This window comes from Electrophorus electricus, chromosome 6, assembly GCF_013358815.1.
Source record: "Electrophorus electricus isolate fEleEle1 chromosome 6, fEleEle1.pri, whole genome shotgun sequence".
Classification (NCBI taxonomy): domain Eukaryota; kingdom Metazoa; phylum Chordata; class Actinopteri; order Gymnotiformes; family Gymnotidae; genus Electrophorus; species Electrophorus electricus.
The window spans coordinates 26,140,521-26,164,533 of NC_049540.1; the positions used below are offsets into that span (position 1 = coordinate 26,140,521).

Genomic DNA, 24,013 nt, shown 5'->3' on the forward strand with positions numbered 1-24,013 from the left:
ATAATGCTATACAAACACAAATGCATATTATTCAATGGCTAAAACCCACTGACCTGCCTAGACCATGACATGCTTATATGAGTGGGACTCCCTAAAAATACCACTGCCTGAGTGGACTGTGTTACACATTTGGAACAGACATCTGCAAGCAGTTAACATCATAAGAAACATCTGGTTGTACACAACCGTTCACTGGTAATCACAGACTTACACGGTACAGTTCTTACATTGCGGACACAGGTTGTGACTGTCTTGCTGCAACAACTTGACTGCACATTTCAGTAGGGCCTGAATGATGGGACAGTTTCATCAGTGACACTGATACAGATTGAAAAAGAATGAAAAATGACAATAAATACTATCAATGTCATTTTATATGAGCCATAATTTGAAAGAATACAATAGTCTTAGTTAAATAGTGTTTTATTGAATTAATTGATTCAGTTAAAACTCAAACATGAGAAATTCAAAATAAGATTGTTACCTATAAAATAAAATCTTGTGACTTCTAAGCTCATTAATAACCCCACACTTGCTGTTACACCCTAACCTTAACACAGATAAAACAACTGCTGTCTAAGTGTGATGCTATGCTCTACATTCATGAAGCCAGTTATTAGCACTCAACAGCATGATTGGTCGTTTTTTCTAATTTCCTGAATGTAGTTTTTATACATAAGACTTGACACACTGTTATCAGTGCTTTATTGACTGGATTTCGGATGATGCCAGTAAATACATGGAAGCTTAATACAGGCCTATTGGTCAGGCCCTAGATTGCAGCCAGGTGGTCCAGCTGCTCACCACCACCAACATATGCAAATGCATGGACACATATATAAGTAAATATTTGGCTTGACTCAATCCCTCTCGCCTTCAAGGGGAAATTTAATAAACTTCCCTTGAGCTGATAAAGTAATGGAGTGGCCCTTAAGTTGGTTTAAGCATATGTGATTCGATCCACCGCTACAGTGCTCAGTATGGTAGTTAGCTAACATTACCACAGTAGCTTGTCTGACTTAGTGCAGACCATTCCTGATTATTTTCATCTTTGTTGGCTTAGGTATTTCATACAAAGTAATCTAGTCATTTACATTTAGAGCATTTAGCAGCCGCTTTTATCCAGAGCGATTTACAAAAGTGCTTTGTTGACCAGACAGAAAATGGATCCTTAGCTCATATAGGTTAGAATTTAGAAATACTCTTGATCTCTGATACATCCATAAACAAGGGTCCGTGCTGATACCTAGATCCACAATACACAATATACACATAAAACCATATAAACCATCATAAGTTAAAAATACCAACATTTTGAATAAATGCATGATTAATGTTCTTTTAAGTGCTTTCAGAAAAGTTTGGTCTTCATTGATGACAGTGAACAACTGCTGTTCAAGCACTTGAGTGGGAGCACAGAGAAGAATCTTAATGCTTGCCTTCTATGTATCTTCCGTCATGGTACGTCAGGGCTCTAGGTGTGGGTCCAGAAACAACAGTCAGTTGTAGATGAAATTTACTTAATGTATTTTGCTCAGGCTTGATATGGGCTACTATCTTACATTTGAAGCATTTGGCAGATGCTCTTCTCCAGAGCGACTTACAATATTCAATCATGTTACATGAGATCATCTTATCCAAGGACTCTTATTAGTAAAGCATAGAACACGTGCCCAGATAGGCATTCAACCCAGTCCCCCACAGAAGAGCCACCACTGTTATGCACTACACTATACCAACCACGAGACCTGCTCAATTACTTGTCTCAAAATGTGACCTGAGCACTGAGCCCATGTCTTTATGGAGCACCTTTAGCTGTTCAATAACTAACAGATACTTTGCTATCTTGCAAACCTCCACTTCATACCTCATCACTTGGTTACTTGCCTTATGTTTTCTCACATTCTAGCTCCTTAGCCCTTAAAAATTGCAATGTATTCAACTGAAAAATGTTACTTAGTTCAATTTGTCAGTAGGTTTCTTCAAAGTTTCAGCTGGTCTTTCTGCAGGCATTCAGGTGTAAGCAATGAAAACTGGTGGAACTTGTTTTTAAAGCACCAGAAAGAGCATGTGCATGGGAGGCACCTGCTCTTGTGTGGTTTTCATCACAGAAACGATTGTTTTGCAGACTTTATCATGTACATGTGTTTCCAATGATGGGTTATAGTGCTGGCTAGACCAGTTATTGTAAGTAGAAGTATTTGCATATTACCTGTAGTAAGTACTTGCATATTGTTGTGTAGAAGTAAGTTTAGCTCTTATAACCATAGATAGATGTTGGCATTTTTTTAATAAGGCATATCTACAATCAATTCTATCACATGTGGGTCTGCTGAACATATCTCAGCAGGCTCATATGGACATATGTCTGTTTAAATTTCAAGGTTTCATTTTCTATATTCTCAAATTCCTTGTGGAAGGATTTCATGAAACAGAGACAGTAATTTTCATTCACAACCTATTGCTGCAGGGTAACACCAAACATGAGCTTGCCTTGCTGAGCAGTTGAACTGAAGAGAAGACCTAATCAGTGTCTAAAACGAGTCTGAAATGATTTGCGCAGATATGAGTATGTGACAAGGCAAGAGCATGCTCCATGCAGTAGGCTTATAGAGGTTCCCATTTAGTGACTGCATTTCAAGGCCCGTAATTTTACCAAAGAACAGCAGGCCCTCCTGTGGTTGTCCCATAACAGATACGCTCTTTCTCACATGTATTCACACACACACACACACACACACACACACACACACACACACACACACACACACACACACACACACACACACACTAACGCAGGCTCGCTCCACTCCAACACCATCACACTCTGACATCCTCTCCCACTTCCGTCCCTAGCAACACCCTCACCCTGCTGTTACCTCCTCTTGTCTGTGGAGGCTGCGCTTCCACTCCCCTGTTAGCTGAGAGCTGTTTAGGAAAGCCTGTGTTCACGGCCAGCTCTCCCTACGTCGTCGGCCCTGAGCTGCAGCGGAGCAGGCTAGAGAGACGCTGCTGTACACGCCTTCGCTGGACTCCCTCATCCCCTCTGTGCTGTGGGTTTTACCACCTCCATTCTCCCTCAGTAATCCCCTGCCACCAGATAGGACCGCAGTGAACAGGACATATTAAAATGTGGTTTACACGCGGTTAGGCTATAATATGGCATCACTGTAGTATTCTGACTAGAGGGTATGGGAAGGTCTAGCTATTCAACAGAGAACAACATGCTTGCACACTCAACTGCCTCACGGGTTTTGACAAATAATTGAGATAAATTTTTTATGTAACTTAAAAAAAACAAAACAAAACCATGATAACTGTTTCAGCCCACAAAATATTTCTACGCTTTACTACATGCCCTGTACATTACCAATCTAAAGCAGCATTCTTTCATGCTGTTAGATTTGAAAGACATTGCCCTGAAGAAATAAAAATCTTTCTGTATCGACCTATAATGTTTCTCACCCCTAAATCAATCAGCGGTGTTCTGAATGCTATAGATCAGTAGAAGCAGAGTAATCTGTCAGTGTGTAAACTCCTCTGGGTTAAATGCTAGTATGGAAGAGCATTATGGTAAAGATGAGTGTTAGCTAGGAACGAGTTCAAAATTCATCCAAATTCATTGTTCATATTATTCAATATTCAAATTGAATATAGCATATATCTTATATGAAATTAGGAATCCTGATTGGTGGAAAGCACCATGATGTAGGCATATCTGCTTAAGAATTGTTTTATAACATGTTAAGGTGATACAAAAGGAAGGCTTTATGTTGTTATAAGAGAAACTGAGTGAAACTGGCCTTATTGTCCTCTCAAGGGTAGAGTGAAATCCCAGCGCATCATTACTTGGCGCTTTTGTAGTCCCTTTCAATTCTTCTGAACAATTTAGGGAGAAAAAATGCATTGAGTTCATTATCTTGGAATGGGGAGATAGGGGTTGACTTGTCAGGTAAAAGCCAATACTAGTACAAAAATACATTTATCTAACACCAAGCTTCCAAATCTCAAAACCTGGACATCTCGTCCAAGGTAAATACACTCTGTTGGCCTTAACCCTATTTGCAGCGAACCGTTTGGTTTTCTAAGGCCAACGCCAATGAGTCTCCTTTAAAGAGTGAATTAGATTTAAAGGCAGAGGCTCAAGCATGTCAATACACATTAGATTTGCACTCCCACTATTGCAATGTCCAATTCTGGCTCACATGTCTCTGTGGCAATCCAGGGTACAGCCCTTTATATGATAGCCTGCCGGGAATTTTAAGATGCAATTTGGACCAACCTATTTCCACTTTAGAACGAAAAGCGTGAAACATGATATATCGACGAATGCAAGTTTACCACAATGTAAAACGATGAGCTTGCATTAGCATGGAGTCTTAACTTTGAGTGTGTTGACTAGACGAGGATTACCAGGTAAAGTGCCTGGGAGCGGACTGACAGAGCCGATCAAGGTACATTGTCTGTTTCCTTTGTATATTATGGCTTCTTCCACGCTCCCTCTGTGCTCTCGTCCATACCTTGTCACTTTTGCCTTTCTCTGTCCTGCACCTGAAAGCCTGCCAAGCTGAGTTTGCCTTCGAAATTAGGAGCCTGAGCGTGCAATTCCAAGTCCATTAAAAAAAACAGCCAACACTCGACTGGTTTATTGATAAAGCATTACGTGTGTGGAGGTGTGGAAATGTACACGGCTCCGCTGGCATATCTGATGGATTTTTCCTTACCTTAAAAAAAGAGAGAAAGAGAAGCCTAAATCTAGATTAAATGTCATTACCTTATAACAACCTAATTCCCAGCCATTGTCGGCGAAGGAGCCACACCGCACTAATGTGAAGTAAGAGCAGTGTAGCTGCTTGGTACTGAATATATAAAACCATGTCAGTGACACGCACCATCAGCCAGAGGAAATGGAAATAGAGTACAAAACAAACCGAGGGAGCAAGAAAACTAGGTGGGGGGTTGAAATAGAGTGAGAGAGCGAGAGTAATTGATAGAGAATAGACAGAGAGAGAATAGATAGAGAGAGAGAAATTCTATGGAGATGCGAGCCCCAGTCCGATATTTAAATGTGCCTGCTGCATCGTGGCTCCATTTTGGCTCCTCAGGAGGACGTGATATTTAAAAGTGACATGGCTGACCCTCCACATTTGCGATGTGTCATCATGCATCAAGCACAGAGGTGTGTATTAAAGCTCTTCCTAATGGCATGTGCATTGGGATTTATATTTCCAATTAAATCTGCAAATTATATGATTATCCTGCGCTATGTGCAGAGCCATTTTTGGAAATGAGTTGCCCACCCCCCCAAAGATAATAGTGCGAATAGCAAAGTGCGTCGTGACTGGATTATTAATACTCCCTCCCACGGCCTTCCCACTGCTGGGATCATGTTTAGTGTTTGGGAGCCAGTCATTTATAGCGAGCAGTCCTTGGTTTTCAGCCTACAGTGCCTCAGTGAGAAGCAAGCGATGAAACCCTTCTACCGGAGACACCTCACGCACATGACGCCGTGGAGCAGGGCGTCGACGCCAAAGCACAAGCAGATGGGGATCATACTGTAAGTATGAACCTTTACGGTGAATTTAAAAATATACAAAAACCGAGAAAATGCCCCGTGTCTCCAAACAGACTTCGCAGGGTTAGCTAATGTTGCATACCTACTTAGACTGGACCAAACTTTCCCCATCTTTCACTTTCCTGAGGGCTGACGCACACACACACACACACACACACACACACACACACACACACACAGTGTGCATGCGTGCACAGAGGACGAAGGCCGGTATTTTGACATTTTCCGTCGTAATAAGACAGGGTCTGTATCAGGCCCTGTCTGTGTAGATGGGCCATGGCGTGCACCTGGCTGAGACGTTAATTGCTTTAGGAATTGATAAGGGAGCTGAGGCTAGTCTGTGATAAATCCACACATCCATCCATCAGCAGCAATGCAGGGTACCACACACACATACACACACACACACCTACACACGCACAGATATACACATGCCTGTATACACACAAGCGTATCCACATAAACATACACACACTTATTCACAAGCACACACACACACACACACACACACACACACACACGGCTGACAGCCACACTGTGCTCTCCGGAGCTGCATAGGCTTTAAATTATTGATTTTAACATGACAGCAATTGGAGATAGTGTCTGAAGCCAGGCTGCTGAAAGACAAGGGAAATATTTTGGTGTTGCTCTTCCATGTGTGCAATACTAAGCCTGCTCTCAAGATGGTGAGTGAGAGACTACTTTTAAGAGACAAGCAATGGTGGGGGGGCGAGTGACTAAATGCAAGCAGTGGGTATAGTAGTATTTTGATTGTGTGCAGTGGAGAGATGGGATGAGAAAGAGGAGAGAGAGAAACAGAGCGTGTGTGTGGGAGGGAGATGAGAATAGGCAGGCAGGACAAGGGAGTAGTGAGGCTGGAAACTTTTGCAGTCTGGCTGCGTGTGTATGTGTGCGTGTGTACGTCTCCCGGGGGTCCTATTCCAGCTAAACATATTTGAATATAAATAAAATGGAGGCTGCGTTTATTGAGCTGTGTGCGTGCTCTACAGAAGATGACCACTGCCTGTGTTAGAGTGTCCTCTGAGATGTATAAATGAGAAAAAACTGCTGAGAACCTCTCTGTGCATTCCTGTGTACACCGCTCATCTCAGGGCTATGGGATTTCAGTCTCTGGCCCTTGTGTCTGCTTGTGGGTCAGTAATATACAACTTCATTCTTCTTTCGAAAAATGCAGTACATATAAATACATTTAGAATGCAAAAGCTCCCCGACTTCTAATAGGGGCACTTCAGTGGTGTCATTACTGTTGATGCTCCAGCTGTACAGTTGATGTGCTTCCTGGAGTTTGACAGCAGTGCACTTTCAGACACCTCGCTATTACAAATGAGTAGCACTGCGAAAAACATTTCCAACCTTTTTTTTCAATAATTAAAACACAATTATTCCAGGTTTCTCGTTAATGTACATACCATTTACAGATGGTGTTAATCACCGAAGTATGGAGAATATTACATTAAAGATTAAATAATGAAAGATTAACACATGCAAAATTTAAGCACCAAGGCTCATAGGGGTATTGTTTTAATGCTGGTTCATAAAAAGGTTCCAGCCCTTCAGAGATGGCGGTGTTCGACCACCAATAAAAACCAATACAGAGACTAGAGAACAGGAGAAAGCGTGACACTTCAGATCATAAATCAAAGCATCATTTCACTACGAATCCTCCATAGCTCGCATATATTGCATATAGTCAATCTAAAGGATGTGAGGCCTACTTTAACTTGTTTGTCTCTGCTCAAGGTTTCTCAGATGAGAATGACATTGAGATTGGAGCTGAGGATGTGGCACCTTATAAAAGCAGATAAACACAGCTTAAGCTCAGGTGGCATTTCACAGCATGCTGATTTGGGAGAGAGAAGGATGAACAAATGCCTGGACTTTAGCCTTTAATGGCACTGTTCTCTGTTGAACTAAAACTCCACGTGTTCCTGTGCTGCACAGACAGAGCATGAACACATGCCCCTGTGCTCATTAGAGGCATACGAGCAGTCAAATATTTCAAAGAATATCTGTGTGTGTGTGTGTGTGTGTGTGTGTGTGTGTGTGTGTGTGTTTGTGTGTGTGTGAGAGAGAGAGAGAGAGAGAGAGAGAGAGAGAGAGAGAGAGAGAGAGAGAGAGAGAGAGAGAGAGATTCAGAGTACCTCAGGTGATGTACTATATTGCCCTCCCTTAGGATATGGAATGTTAATACTAGTTTTAAAGATAATAAATATTCTCAGGCATATTGTGGATATGGAAATATTCAGGGTTGTGAATTTGGTTATTTGCATTTTCAAGAGACTGGTGGCAATGGAAGTGTTTTTTTGATATCTGGTTCTGTATTTGCAACAACAGCACAGTTTTTTTTTTTTTTTACAGAAGTACACAGAAGAAAAAAGGCCAGAAGGAGGTAAGAGACTGCAGTAATGACTATTTTCCTTCCATTTCCCAGCATGGACATTATTTTTGATAGACAGTTTTCTAACTAACATCCAACTTTGGTGACCTTCTGAAATGAATGCCTGTAACTAAAGTATGTAAAAGCGAGAGAGGGGGGAGAGGGGGAGGGGAGAGGGAGGCGGAGGGGAGAGGGAGGGCAGGGGGAGGGGTGAGGGCGGAGAGAGGGGTAGAAGGTGGGACAGGGGGAGGAGGAACAGATTGCCATCCTTCATAAGATAAGGCCCCCAGGTTTAATACACATTCCAATATCCTCAGCAAGACAAGTCAGATTGTAATTTCTGACGAGTATAGATTGCATAACAACATCTGGCTAATCCTCAACCTACAGGCGTATAAGCATATTTTTGTCTAATTAGATTTATTTGTCGCCTTTATATGATTCCTCTTTACCCTTGGCATTTTGGGCTCTGGTAGCAGATGCCATTAATATTCCTTCTTGTGAGGACTGGATACTGGATGATTTTCATGGAGCGATATGGAGGAGAGAGATGGCAGAGAACATCACATTTTACATTTATTGATCCTGTGCACCTATGAAGAGGAAGTGCAAGATGCCAGCCAATGGCTGTCCTCTGCTGCTCGGTAATGAGCCTCAGCCGGATCTGACATTTTCCGTGGAAGAGTGGCAGATGGGTGAATGTAGTTCAACTCCTGGGCTATTGTCATTTAGCTCTACGTTTTCACTTCAGGCATTTGGGAGCCTTCATATGCTTCGTCTGTGTTTGTCCGTGTATTTTACATTTGTGTGGAAATATGCCATTTTGCTGATTGTCATCTGAGAAAGTAAGAAATAACTGTTAATCCCTAGAAAGAAGCACAAGTTAAATCGTGCAAAAAAGAAAACACAGCACATCAAATATACAATGGTGTGAAAAAGTTTAATTTTTGGCATGTTTGTCGCACTTAAATGTTTCAGATCCTCAAACAAATTTAAATATTAGACAAAGATAACACAAGTAAACACAAAATGCAGTTTTTAAATGAAGGTTTTTATTATTAAGGGAAAAACAAAAATCCAAACCTACATGGCCCTGTGTGAAAGTGATTGCCCCATAAACCTAATAACTGGTTGGGCCACCCTTAGCAGCAACAACTGCAATCAAGCGTTTGCGATAACTGGCAATGAGTCTTTTACAGCACTGTGGAGGAATTTTGGCCCACTCATCTTTGCAGAATTGTAATTCGGCCACATTGGAGGGTTTGCGAGCAAGAACCACCCTTTTAGTGTCATGCCACAGCATCTCAATCAGATTCAGGTTGGGACTTTGACTAGGCCACTTCAAAGTCTTCATTTTGTTTTTCTTAAGCCAATCAGAGGTGGACTTGCTGGTGTATTTTGGATCATTGTCCTGCTGCAGAACCCAAGTGCGCTTCAGCTTGAGGTCACGAACAGATGGCCGGACATTCTCCTTCAGGATTTTCTGGAAGACAGCAGAATTCATGTTTCCATTTACCACAGCAAGTCTTCCAGGTCCTGAAGCAGCAAAACAGCCCCAGACCATCACACTACCACCACCATATTTTACTGTTGGTATGATGTTCCTTTTCTGAAATGCTGTGTTACTTTTACACCAGACGTAATGGGACATACACCTTCCAAAAAGTTCAACTTTTGTCTCGTCATTCTACAGAGTATTTTCCCAAAATTCTTGGGGATCATCAAGATATTTTCTGGCAAAACAGAAACGAGCCTTTATGTTCTTTTTCCTAAGCAGTGGTTTTCGTCTTGAAACTCTGCTCTGCAGGCAATTTTTGCCCCGTCTCTTTCTTATGGTGGAGTCATGAACTGACTCCTTAACTGAGGCAAGTGAGGCCTGCAGTTCTTTAGATGTTGTGTGGGGTCTTTTGTGACCTCTTGGATGAGTCATCGCTGCGCTCTTGGGGTAATTTTGGTCAGCCAGCCACTCCTGGGAAGGTTCACCACTGTTCCATGTTTTGGCCATTTGTGGATGATGGCTCTCACTGTGGTTTGCTGGAGTCCCAAAGCTTTAGAAATGGCTTTATAACCTTTTGCAGACTGATCTCAGTTACTTTGTATCTCATTTGTTCCTGAATTTCTTTGGATCGTTGCATGATGTCTAGCTTTTGAGGATCTTTTGGTCGACTACGGTTTGTCAGGCAGGTCCTATTTAAATGATGTCTTGATTGCGAACAGCTGTGGCAGTAATCAGGCCTGGGTGTGGCCAAAGGTCGGGCAATCACTTTTTCACACAGGGCCATGTTGGTTTGGATTTTTTTTCCCCTTAATAATAAAAACCTTCATTTAAAAACTGCATTTTGTGTTTACTTGCATTATCTTTGTCTAATATTTAAATTTGTTTGATGATCTGAAACATTTAAGTGTGATAAACATGCCAAAAAAAAAATCAGATATCAGGAAGGGGGCAAACACTTTTTCACGCCACTGTACCTACATTTTTCATTTCTGTGGATGTTTTAAAGAGTCACTGAACTTGTTCCAGATAAATTGTACCCATGATTACATGAAGACAGACTTCACAGGAGAAGTGTCAATGTTATGACATTTGCCCTTTGGATTCCCATATAAGGGAGCATGTTTAAAACAGTAAAAGAAAGTGACATTTTTTTCTAGCTGATCAATTAATTGGATATTTGAGATTGTAAATTCATTGGAGAGTGACACATTTTCATCCTAATCAGTATTTCTACTTAATTCCACAGTAAAGCCAACAAATGTCAATGCAGACTTTGCCAAGAGGCTCTGAACTACAACTCCTGGAGCTTTCAAGAGAAAAGGTAGCTTGGTTTGAAATGAACTACTGTATGACTAGTAGTAACGATTTAAAGTCTGCTTATAATGAGTTGTTTGTCAAAGCTTTTGGCTCTCAGGAGTCCTAATCATACAGCACAAAGGAAGTCATATCAAAGTGAAGGCAGAGACTACACTATGGTGTGCATCTTTAATAAGCATGCAAAGCCCCTCCAAATGTGGCCTGCTCCAGATAGGTTTTGTTTGTTTGTTTTGATTTGGTTGTGTTTTTGTTATTTATATATTTATTTATTTATTATACAGCGGGAGGTTTGATGTAAAGGTTAAAAGCCAGGTTCCCTGGGCTGATTAAGGATGTTTCTCGACAGTTGTTTTTTTTTTTGTTTGTTTTTTTTTGCAAATTAGCATGTTTGTAAACATGTTATCTGGATGTAAGTAATGTGCTGACATGTCTGGCAGAGCCCTGTGCCGTGTGGGCCACTTTCAGGAGCCCTCCCCAAACCCCCCGAGTGGCTCGGTGGGGACATGCGCCGGGGAAAGATGTGCCAAGCAGGGTCGCACAAGAGGCAAGCCCACAGAAACCCAGATAGCCTCAACTGTATGGTCAAGAGGAACTTGAAAATTCCTAAACAAACAGCCACCCTGCAATGAGTCCAATTTACAAAATGAGAGAGAGAGAGAGAGAGAGAGAGAGAGAGAGAGAGAGAGAGAGAGAGAGAGAGAGAGAGGCTAAGTCGCTGACAATGTGCTTGTTCTCAGATTTAGAGTAGATAATGTTGGTGAATTTCATGTGAACTGGTAAAGTTCACATTAGCTCCATGACAGAGGATTGAGTTCAGCAGGAGAGTTTAGTGCATGTGCACTTCTTGTGACTGGTTGTCTATTTTTGGGCTCATGGGGAAAAAAAAATAAAAAAAATCTGTTGGTCAATAAGGCTAACAGCATCCTGGTTAAATCTGACGCTTTGATCCTATCATGCTTCTTCCTGACACAGCTGTGGTGAGAGACAGATGCACGACGACGGCTGATTAAAACGCAGACACGGGAGACGTGGGTCTCGACAGAGACACTCTTCCTTCCTCCCTCTCCCCGCCTGTTTGCGCCTGCCACGTTATCACTGCCACGCGAGCTAATACAGCCGGCCGTGCAGGACATCAGTTGTCCCGCAGAACATGCGCGTAAACAGTAGGATCTGGTGCTCTGTCAAGAAAGCAGACCCCTTGCGCTCGGCGCTGCCGACGCGGGCCGCAGCTAATTGCGTACACGAGAGGTAAAGAGTGCACGTCTGGTCAGACGCGGGGGCGGCGAGGGCTGTGTGAGTGTCCCCCTGCTTCGCCGTATTATCATTCCTGCCCATCCCTTCTTTCCCCTGGCATTCGCTGTCTAATTAAACATGTCCTCTAGCAAGCAGCCGGCCACTTAACACCTTCAATTAGTAAGTGGAGCTCCATCTGCACATGCTGACGGGGCTGAGCATGTGGATGTTTGTATGTGCCATTGTCAGAGATGAGGCCTATTATTAGTGGTGTGTGTGTGTGTGTGTGTGTGTGTGGGTGTGTGTGTGTGTGTGTGTGTATGTGTGTGTACGCGCGCCTGCATGTATAAGTGCTAAAGACAAAAGTGTTTATGTGTGAAAGATGGAGAGGCACTGAAATTCAAAACAGGGACAAAGGTGAATAAGTAAGAGTGTTTGTGCACCTGCATGTGTGTGTGTGTGTGTGTGTGTGTGTGAGAAAGAGTGAGTGTGTGCATCTGTGTGAGAGGATGCTTATGTGTCTCTGTATGAGACAGGCCTTTGGTAATGTGCCACAGATCCCACTGAAAGTCTTGGGAGTAATTGACAGGTCATTATTTATTATCAGAGGCTTGGCGCTGTGCTTCTTTACACAGTCCTGCTTCGTTAAGTCAAAGTAAATGAGCGCACTCACGCTCCAATTACTCCCCAGTGGATTCCATCTCCCCGGCGACGGCTCTCGGAGAACCTAAAGCCACTGCTGCTGCAACTTTCTTCACATTTATTTACCATTATCACCATTTAGGGATTCCATTTTTATCCCTGGTAATTGAATTCATATGGAAATATATTCCTGGCTCCCCCATACTCTTCCCACTAATTTGAGTTGGCAGCGTCTGGGGCGGGGAATGTTTCTGATACCTCATTAGCATTCTCCTGGCCTCTGTCTTTTGGTCTGGTGAGGCTTCAGTTTTAGTTCCTTCCTGAGTAGATGGCCAGACTGGCTTCTACATTGCGTCTGAGGTGTCGGTTAACAGCATGTTATCAGAGCATCGGCAGCACAACGACGTCGGACGAGACCTCAACTTTCTGGTGTTCCTGCACGGCGAGGCACGTTTGTCCGGAGCAGTCTGGCTCCCGGGAGCACCGCTGAGCGGGACGCTGCCAGCGACAGCCACACCCGGAGAGCGGGAGCGTTGCTGCAGGAAACATCCCCTTTGTTTTGGTTCCGTCTGCTTTAGTTGTTTGTTTACTGCGTCTGAGGAGGAAGTGATAAGCAGAAGGAGGAGTGTGTGTAGCGGGAAGAGCTGCGATTTTGCAGCACCTATTTGTCACACCGCACCATGCCTGGAGTGGCCCACACCACTTTCCTTTCCTCCGACGAGCCGGTGCGATAGGCAGGTTCGGGCTCCTGTCCCCGGCACCGTAATCTGGTGTGTCAGGAACACTCTAAACCCCTGTTCTTGTTCCATCCAATCTCACGCACTGCTCAAAGCGTCGTCAGGTGCCCCACCCCCTAACCAGGCTCACCTTGCCACACTCGCTTCCTGTCCTTATTCTATCTCCTCCCCTCGCGGCTTCCCAGAAGCCCCCCCAGATCTGAACCCCTGCGGCGACGCTAAGCCCATCCTTGTCCCCATTGACGCGGATGGCCTCGGATTACGAGCGCGAGTGCGGCGAGCAAGAGGCAGCACCGCTGATCCTCTCCTGGACTAATAGCAACACAAGCGCCATTAGGCACATCACTGGGACAGTGTAGAGTTCTCTGTCCTCACTCTCTTACGCCCTCTTACGTTCTCCCCAGGTTACCTCTGCAGACTGACAAGGCCGAGTTGGAACTTTTCAAGCCAGAGAAGTCAGCCCATGGCCGCCACGCTGGCGGGCTGACACAGGAGCCGCCATTTCCTGATAAAGCAAATGATTATCAGAGCAGATAAAATAAAAAATTTAAAAAACGATGCCGCACATTTCTGTGATATGAGAGTGAATGGCCGTGTCAGTCAGAGTGTTGCCTGTGGTGCTGGTGATGTGGTGTGTGCATGTGGGTGTGTGTGTGTGTGTGTGTGTGTGTGGGTGTGTGTGTGTGTGTGTGAGCATGTGTGTGAGCGAGTGCATGAGCGCACGCACGCGCACGCGCGCGTCTATGTGTGCGCGCTAGTGTGTGGGTGGGTGGGTATGACAATGTGAATGCGGATGAGGATGTGTCAGACCGAAGCCGAGTTCTGTTGGGCTTAATTAAAGACTGTGTGTCAGAGCTGAGCAGTGTAGTATGTCATACACTGACACCTGACATGTTCCTCTGTGACACCACCCTGTCAGACCGAACAGACTGGGAAAAGGGAGCAAGAATAAAGACCATGTTCACACAGGCACACACAGAGAAAGAGAGAGAGAGCAAGAGAGAGACAAAGCGAAAGCAGAGATTGCGTTCATCCAGACATACAGAAGGGAAGAGAGAGCAGACTGCGTCCACCAAGACACCCACAGAAGGAGAGAAAGAACAGACCATGTTCATCCAGACAGAGAGAAAGAGATGAGGAGTGAACTGCTGTAGCCAACGTGACTTGGACTCCATTTTGCTCTTTTCACGACACAGACTTACACCTATCAAACCTTTTAAAAAAAAAATCCCCAAAAGTAGGCACTCCTTGGAAAGGTCACAAACCCTGGCATGAATCTTACACAGCCATTCTGTCATCTCCTCTCTCAAGCTGGAAGTTTCCACCCCACTCCTGCCGTGCCTTGTTTGTTGATTTTCCCTGGGCCAAGCGCCGGCGGATGTGTCGCCCCGCAGAGGCGCCGTGCTGCCGGGGTCCGATCCCTGGCCCCGCACGTTTTCCATTTTCTCCCCGAGCTAAGCTTGTTTAGCGTGGGCGTTGGCCCCGCTGACTGATGCGTCGTGCGTGTGAGCGCGCGTGTGCCTGGAGCCTGAGGGACAGGAGTCGGCTCCGCTCTCAGAGTAATTGAAAATCTGACCCGGAAAATGTTTGCCCAGCGGAGCATGAAAGGTACCTCCGGAGCGGCAGCAGAGGGAGCTGATCCTGGAGTGGGGCTGGTGTGCAGGGCAGTGGGGCGGGGCCTGTGAGCCACTTTATCCCTACAGAGCCCTGCAAACCTCTGTCTCATGCATTATTCATGAGCTAAATAAGCACAGATCAGCCCACTAAAGGCCAACCTCCTGGCCCCGCTAGAGGAAGGCCACAATCGCCGTTGACCTCCACAAGGTCATCTTAAGTTTGAGTGTGTGTGTGTGTGTGTGTGTGTATGTGTATGAAAAGGGTACTGGACAAAGAAATGAGATGGTGTATTTCATCTAATGTATTTAGTCTTTCCTGAGGTTACTTTTATTTGAGATTCTACTGGAAAACATAATGGTATTTGCACAGCACTCATGTTTGGATCCCAGTGTTTTAGCTTGGCTTTTGGCATGGGAAAACTGCACCAGGCTTGTTTTCCAAAGGTTTTGCAAAATGAAAGCTAATGACTTGTGTTGTTGTCTTTGTCTTTGGGGGCAGCTTATGTACTGTAACTCCTTTTTTCATGCTGATGCTGAATGCTGATGTCCAGAAGCCTTGCTCTGGCATGAGAAAAGCTAAAATCTCCAAACGTGTAGCATTTCAGCATGGAACAGCTGAACGTCCTATTTGGAAGCTTTGGGTTTGGAGCTAAGCGGGGCTCCAAAAGCTCTGTTTTTGGCAGATTTTGCATGGGCCAGAATTTGGCAGGGCGCAGGATTTGGCATGGGACAAGATTTGGCATGGGACAGGCTCTAGCCAGTGTCCAGTAGCCCTTTGGCATGGCACTGGTTGGAAGTGCAGTAATATAGATTTTGGCCTGGGAGAAACAGCAGTCTTGGCACGTCGGGTTGCATCCTAAGCCCACGCCTGCTCCTCCTGTGCCTATCGATTCAGCTAAATAAGCACACATGGGATTGATCGGAGCGCATGCATCACACCCAGCATGCAAACAAGGGAGGGGGCAGAGGCAGGAGCAGTATCCCGCCAACCAGCCTACTGATCAGTCACTCGTCTCGTACTGCAGGACTCAGGTGGAAAAATGGAGAAGTGAGCTGAGAGTGAGGGAGGAAATCTCCCTGCTTTGAAGCATCAGCAAATCTGACTGCAATTAATGCCCTGAATGAATGCAATCAAAAAATCGCCTCCGTCCCGCACGTCCAAGGTCCTCTGGGTCATTTTCATTACCCACCATAATTATTTCAAGGAATCTAATTATGAAAAGGGGTCTTTTGCACATTTTATTGAAAAAGACAAAGCAATGTCAAACCACTGATATTTTAGCAGTCCTCCTCACACTGAAAGGAAGGTGAACTCCAAACAGTTTAGTACGCTCCTGGATTGGTGTTTTGTTGAAGTGTGCATTTGTTTCCACGCGTGCATGTGTGTCTTTTCCGACTTCGCCTGCCGAGGGAGCACTCACTGTGTGTGTTGGTAAGACGTCATGCATCCAAGACTGTATGTTTGTGTGTGTGTGTGTGTGTGTGTGAATGTTTTCAAAGCTTTACCATCTGTGCTGGACGCAGACTGGCGAGCGTCTTTATTCCCAATCTCACGGCCCGGCTGGCGTGCTGAGGGCTCAGTGATGGATTGCATGGACACACTCTTTCTATCCATTTCTCACCCTCTCTCCATCTCTCTCTCTCCCTTGCTCTTGATCATTGAAGTGGAGGCCCTCTCCAGGCTACAAAGCCCCTGCTCTCTCTAACTCGATCGCTCTCTCTCTCTCTCTCTCTCTCTCTCTCTCTCTCTCTCTCACTCTCTCTCTCTTTGGTCATGAATATGTAAGGGAAGTCCTTCGAGCGCAGCCTGGCCCGAGAGGAAGATGGAAACTCTTTTTGCTCTGTGCTCTTTCCACAGGCTCTCATGTGGGGCCTGCTCGAGGGGGTGAACGGCGCTGTTTCCTGAGTGCACAAACACAATTTCCTCTCTCACAGATTTTTAAGGCTCTGTTTAGAGCTGCAGTTTTATTCCACCTTAGACGCTGACCTCTAAGTACTCCACACATCAAATCAGGACTTAAGCTGAATTTAGGAAGTAAATCTCGTATTAACTACGGTATGATGATATAGCTTCACATAATACTGAAGTATGAACAGTTTGAGTTTTCGACTTTTTTTTTTTTTTTTTTTTACCCCACTGGCTAATTTAAAACACAACAATTTATAGCATGTGACGCTTCACGGTGTTATTGAAACTCCCTAGGAGGTCATGCTCTGAACAATCTGTTAATGATGCAGAATATGTACTCCCGGTAGAACAAAACTGCAAAAAGTGCTCATTCATCACTATACTCAGAAGTACATTTTGTGGTACGTAACACTTCATTACAAAGACATATTACTTGACACTGCATTACTCTTTAATTTACAGACAACGTCATGTGAAAGAGCTTAGACAATAGTATATAATATCTAATGACCCTCAAGTACTGGTGCCACTGCACCCATTATGTCCAGTGTTACATGTACTGTCTACTCAGGGTTTACTTTGCACTGGTGCACAGTATGTATGATGGAAGCATGACATGTGTATTAACAGTGTGTTTGTAATTGTATGGACCTGCATGTCCTTTTGTATTTTAGGACACTCATATTTTTTCTTTTTTTTCCCTTCCCAAACATTTGCAGAATAGTATATTCACATACACACACACACACACACACACACACACACACACACACACACACACATACACACACACACACACACACACACACACACATACACACACACACACACACATACACACACACACACACACACACACACACATACACACACACACACATACACACACACACACACACATACACACACACATACACACACACACATACACACACACACACATACACACACACACACACACACACACATACACACACACACACGCACACACACACACACATACACACACATACACGCATACAAACACACACACACACACACAAATATGTATATTTTAGCCAGAGTTACCACAAATATTTAAGTTGTAAAATTATTGCTATAACATATCTAAAAGGTATTAGGTAACAGCAAATTTGCAAACCATTTTATAGTGCCTTTTGCCCTTTTCTTTGTTTGATGCATATAATTCTTGAAAAAAAAAAGAAGATATCTGACGATTTAAAAGTTTAAACACCAATGACAGATGTATGAAAAAAAAAAGAGATACATTTTAAAAACACTCTCACTTTTTTATTCAGCTACAGACCATTCCATGAAATAAACAGAACACTCCCACGGTGGGTCAGATGGGTTTCGGACCAGAGTTTGCCATCTTTTCTGACCTGCATGTAAAGTGTTTGTTAATTTTAATATCAAATTTCCACAAACGCATCAGTACATCTATAAAACATGATGTATTGTTACAGTGCTGCTACCATATGACCTGTTTCAATTTGGTCTTGGGCGGGCACTGCAGCAGTTGCTGGGCTATCCAATCATGCTCCTGTGCTGTGTTAAGGGTTCTTCCACTGCACTCCATTACATCCCATCTGAATACTCTCTGAGCCCATTTGCATAGGTGCACGTGACACCAGGCGTGGGATTAATGCAGACTGGCTGCTCTAGGCATCAGCCTCACCATCCTGTTCATCCACACACTCCGGCTTAATCACACGAGCAGCATCATTGACCTTCTGGTGAGAGGCCCAGATGAGGGAGCCGGAGCTCTTCAGGTGGGGCTGTACCCTTTGCCAGCTCTGATTGAGCTCTAAGGAAGACGGGCAGCTGTGGTAGGGTGCAAACCCGATGATCAGACAGTAGCCCTTGGCACGGAACAGAAACCTCAGGAGACGAGCGAGCATCGGGGCGAAATCGATCGTCGCTCAGCTTTCAAAGATGCGCTGGGAAAAGGCGCCGGAACATTTCTGTTCTCGGGCTCCCGGGCGACGTACCCGGCAACAGCGGCACTTAGCAGCGCTGAAGCGCGTGGCGCTGCTGGGATTCGGGTCGGAGAGTGCCGCCACATTCTCAATGCTTAGTGAGCCCCTAGCATGTCGATGCTGGAATGATCTCTTCAGGTTAAGGAAGTGGGACGGACTGCTTCAGTGTAGTCAGCTCAGACTACCTCCACTCTCAACACCAGGCTCACTGTACTGCCTTTCATTTTCATTTACAGTCTGAACACCCGTGAGATCCCAGTCAGAGCTAATGTCTATGGAATTTCCTTCTTCCCCACTTCACTTGTGACCACTCTTCTTGTTGTTCCCCTTCTTCAGCTACTATATGACCTCAAACAGCTCTCGTGAACGTTGGACACCAGCTCGCACGGATGTATCAGCGGGCATTTCTCAGACCGTCGCGGACACACTTTTGTAGCTTTCAGGAGTGAAATTCCACAGGAGCAGAGGGGTGTGTGTGGAGTCGGTCAGAGAGTCCGCGAGCAGAACTCCTCCGAGTGCCCTGGTCCTCGCCCCACTCTTTAATTAGTCCATTAGCATCTCGTTTTCATTAGAGTGATGTACGCAATCGCATATGAGTGCTGAGAGGCAGGAGTTGGGCTGTTGTGCCTGTGCATTTTTAGTGGTTTTAGCCCCCCCCCCCCCCCCCCCCCCCCCCCGACTCGCCACCTGGGGCATCAATCAGCCATGCAGGGGTGTTGCTGTACTCATCTTCATCGCGGCGAGAGATGCAGAATCTATATCATCGGCGCTGTATGTTTTTAGCATTAACATTTCAGGTTGCGTTCACTCTCTTCTGCCAGAGCATTTCGTTCGGACTGAATAAATGTGTACTGGGCTGGGGCGAAAGGTTTTGCGCATTGGCTTGCAGGAGAGGTGTCTAGAACTAATGGGTTCAGAGACATAATCTATTAAATGTCTATCTTAAACATTATTTCTCAATTACCAGGTGTAGGGGAACACATTGTCTCCGCAGAGGCTTCCTTAGTTTTATCAGATCATATAAATGAACACTCATTTTAGTTTGAAATGAGCTTAACTTTTAGCAGCTTTCCAACAGAAAGAGTCTGTCAGAGAGACCTTCCAGATGATCCACTTTAATGTACTCACTGCAAATGATGTGAATCTAATTAAAAGATAATGTCGGCTATTTGGCCTGATATATTGTGCTGCCCATATTTTCTTTACTCAAATCTCTTAGTGTAATTATAATGTATGGGATGAGAGTTAATAAGCTGTCATATCTTAACATTGGTTGAATAGAGGGCTGTTGTAAATATAGCATTGTTTTATGTCTGATGTTGATTTGACATCATGTCAGCACAACTCTGAGTACTGACTGCTTTGGGTTTATGATAACATCAGTGTGATATTGTAATTGAGTAATTGTCAGTGATGTTGCAATTATACATCTGGAAATCAGTTAGACAAAGTTTAGAATAAAAGGTATGATAAAAGACACAATAAAAGATCTCTCAAATATGACACCTCACTGAGACTCTTTGTCAACAATTTTGTATGTCTTCTGAGTCTTCCTAGAATTTTGGGCATGCACACAGCATTAAGTGTTATTAGCATAGAGATGTGGTTCGATAGAATGTAATGGCAGGGCTTTGGGTATGTGATGCACTGCAGGTGCTCACACAACTGAGCGGTTGATGATAGCCTGAAAGAGCAACCGTCCTCTAAAGTGGAATAAGCTCCGACCACGGGCAGATGACTTCAAAAACACCATCACCCACATGACAGGCCATTTCAGTGAAAGCTCGCGCCCCCGATAACAGCGAGATGTTATTCAGATGTTTATGTTTTCATCACACGTGGTTTCCTCGTGCTGTATCTTCATGCTATAGAAGCCACTGTTGGTGGACTGATGGAACTGTGAGCAGCATATATGTGTTGAGTTGATGTTATGCTGTTTGATAGCTGTGGATATCTACTGCTTTGATTTTTGTAGGGTTCTAAAGAAATGCCGCCCAGAAGCCCTGAAGGTAGAAGTTGTTTATTTGCTCAGATATTTATTAAATTAATCAACTGGCCTCAGCACAGCCAGTGGGAAATTCAGATTGGATAAATGAATCATTCAGAACATTCCCAGCAACACAAGCAGGGATATGCCAGAGAAGTTTCCCTCGAATACAGCTGTGCCGTGTGTGGCTGTAGATTCTGTAGATTCTGTTCAGCTACTCATATTTGCCAAAGCCTCTCAATGACACTGAAGTACTCAATACTTTATGACAAATGAAACAAAGGGCTTCAAAGACATTTTTGATTGCATGCTGTGTGCTTTTTATACTCTTGTGGAAAGAAGCTTTCTCTTTTGCTTTTTTTCAAATGTACAAAAATTTTTTTTTAAATGGGAAAAGGTGAATGTGTAGAAGGGAACGGGAAATAAGAAAATCAGTAACGCTGAACCTTGGAATTAAAACACATCCTGTTGCTTTAAGAGACTCTTTCAGCTGAGTCATGCAGCCTGTCCCAAAAAGACAGAGCGTGAGCGTGTGTATGTCGGTGCATACGTGCAGTGTCATCTTGCCTTCAAATATGACTTATTAACGTGGAATTACGCGGTGCCCTGACCCATGGCAAATAGCATGAGCTGCAATTTGTCTAGCAGTTGAGCTGTGAATAAAATCTGATTGGCAATAATTTAGCTTTACAGTTTGCTATAGCCTGCACCCATCCCCTATCTCCACCCTGTCTTCTGCACCTCCGCCCCACGGTGCCGTGGACCAGCACATGAAGGAAGAGGTGAAATATGGGAGAGAAGACGCAGGCTCATTGAGCCAAGCTGTGTGATGATGGTGTGTGGATAGATGGGTGAGTGTGAGGTGGAGGAGATCTCCTTGGGTACAGGAGGCTCTGGTGCTGATGGGAAATGCTAATGCAGCCTGCTGGTCCCTGATGAAGGCTGAAGAAGAGGAAGGAGCAGGGGGAAAGGGGAGTGCTCACTGAGCCACAGCAGCTCCACGGGGATATATTTGCCCCACAAGCAACCTCTCCCTCTGTCTCTCTCTACCCTCACTCTCGCCCTCTCTCTAACTCTATCTATCTCGCTCAGATTGCTGTTTTTCACTTTTAGTGGAACTTGGACAAGCACCCCCAACACTCACCTCTGCCTTGAGGGGAGTCAGCTCAGTGAATGGCACTTAGAGGCAGGGTGATGTCACTGTGACTTTGTCTGCTGAGTAAGGCACCAACTGCAAATTTCTCGCTTCATTTCACTGTAGTGCCTTTGTCAGCCAGCAGATACCTGGAAAGCATGTTCTCCCTTACTGTGTAGCTGTGAAATCCTGACCTAAGTTACAGAATATTTATGGATTCTGCTGATTACATACACACTTGAACCTTATAGTAAGTACAACAATGTTCCCACAAATGCTATTTACTGTAATAAACAGGTGGGATCAGCCCATTTCTTCCTTTATTGCACTGAGTTTGTATAATGAGTTTCATCCTGGTGTTACTGCATAATGCATTACAGTACTAGATGGTTTACGTTGATAATGTTTGGGAAAAACCGTGGCGTTATTTGTCTCATGGTAAGAGGGAGAGGGAGTGAGGAAGTAAGTAAAAGAGAGAGGGAGAGGAGTGATAACAGAGGAGAGGAGGGCACAATGGCTCTGCAGCAGTCTAAGACAGTTTGATGTAGCTTCTGCAATGAACATCTCATAAAAAGTACTATCCTTAGGCCTTAAGATCTCCTATCTCCTCCTGCTAACGGCGAAGCCTGAAATCACCCTCTCCATCACTGTCGGGCCAGGCCTAATACATACGCCACAGCGTACAAACAAAAGGTGGGGGATCAGTGGTCTGGTACACACTGTGCATGTTCTAACATGCCACTTAGCCATGTTGCTGATACCGATACTGAGGCGCACACAGCACACTGAGACACCTGGTCATGGGACAGTCCACACTCATTCAAATTTGATCTCAGGTATAACTCAGGTATAACCTCAGTAGAAATATTAATGGGCTGAACAGGCATATGGAGACTTCCGCTCCGAAGAGAACAGGGTGGATATAAGAAGCTAAATGGACTCATTTCATCATGTTTCCATGATGAATTATAGCGCTGCTGCTAGGGCCGTGAACGAGCAGGTCCGAATCGAGCTGCCTGACATGCTAATCAGCATCAACGCTCAGCTATCGCAATGACTCATCCTGCCTTTCATGGCCCGATAGCTCGAGCTGTCCTCCGCCGGCCGTAAGACAGACCACTGCGGCGCCAGCGTTCCGCTGGGGCGGCGCGGCCCGGAGCGCCGTGCCTCCCGCTCCTCCTCCCGTGCCTCCTGCTTTCCTCCAGAGGCCCAGGCTCCAACAGCAGCCCTGCCTTCACTTCCGGGCCACCCCCCGGGGTTAGTGCAGGGAATTGTCAGGTGCTCACATCGCTGTGCCAGCCAGGAGGAGACGGAGAGAGATGTCGAGACATGGGATTTTTCCACATCCGGTTCTGCTCTCTCTCTGTCACTAGTGCCACTGACCTGGGGTTGCCTCATTTTATGAGTTGCGTGGACCCCATCCATCACACAGTTAGGGAGCACTTTACGTCATGGCACAGAAGTCCCCCAAGACAGAGAACTTAAATTTCCTTCCCAACTAATGGAAATTTAACTCTCCACATAACTCTATAAAGTTTCAAATCTGCACCGAATAGCATGCCCCATAGGAAATGGCTTCAGATGTCATTTACTTTACTGTTCTCTTCTTATCTTTTTCATTTCTTCCCCGTCCCTGTTCCCATATCTTTTCATGATGTTTGCTGTCATTGGCAGTGGCTTGAGTGGTCGTGCTGCTGAAATATTGATTTCCTTTGTCCTCTCGCTCACTCTCTCTCTTTCTCTCTCTTCCTCCATCTGTCTCTCTCCTCTTTCCCATTCTTATCTTTCCTTCTCTCATGCTCTCTCTTTCCTCTTTCCAAGTCTCTCCTCCTCTCCCTCTCCGTCTCACTTCATTTATTCTCCTTTACATCACATGGGAAGCTGTTGTGGACACACGGTCCTCCTGTCGGGAAGTTCCACATACCTTTTTTTTTTCCTTCTCCTCTCATTGCGTCTGTTCATCCCCCTGCCCTGGGCCTGGGGGGGG

At 44.7% G+C, this 24,013-nt stretch overlaps 1 long non-coding RNA gene across 1 annotated transcript; it reads left to right on the top strand.

Moving 5' to 3' along the window:
• Positions 1 to 5,440: 5,440 nt before the first annotated feature.
• LOC113573469 lies at positions 5,441 to 13,907 on the top strand. Its single transcript, XR_003410209.2, has 4 exons — positions 5,441 to 5,557; positions 7,955 to 7,985; positions 10,718 to 10,792; positions 13,805 to 13,907. It is a non-coding gene; the product is annotated as an uncharacterized LOC113573469 (long non-coding RNA).
• Positions 13,908 to 24,013: the final 10,106 nt, after the last annotated feature.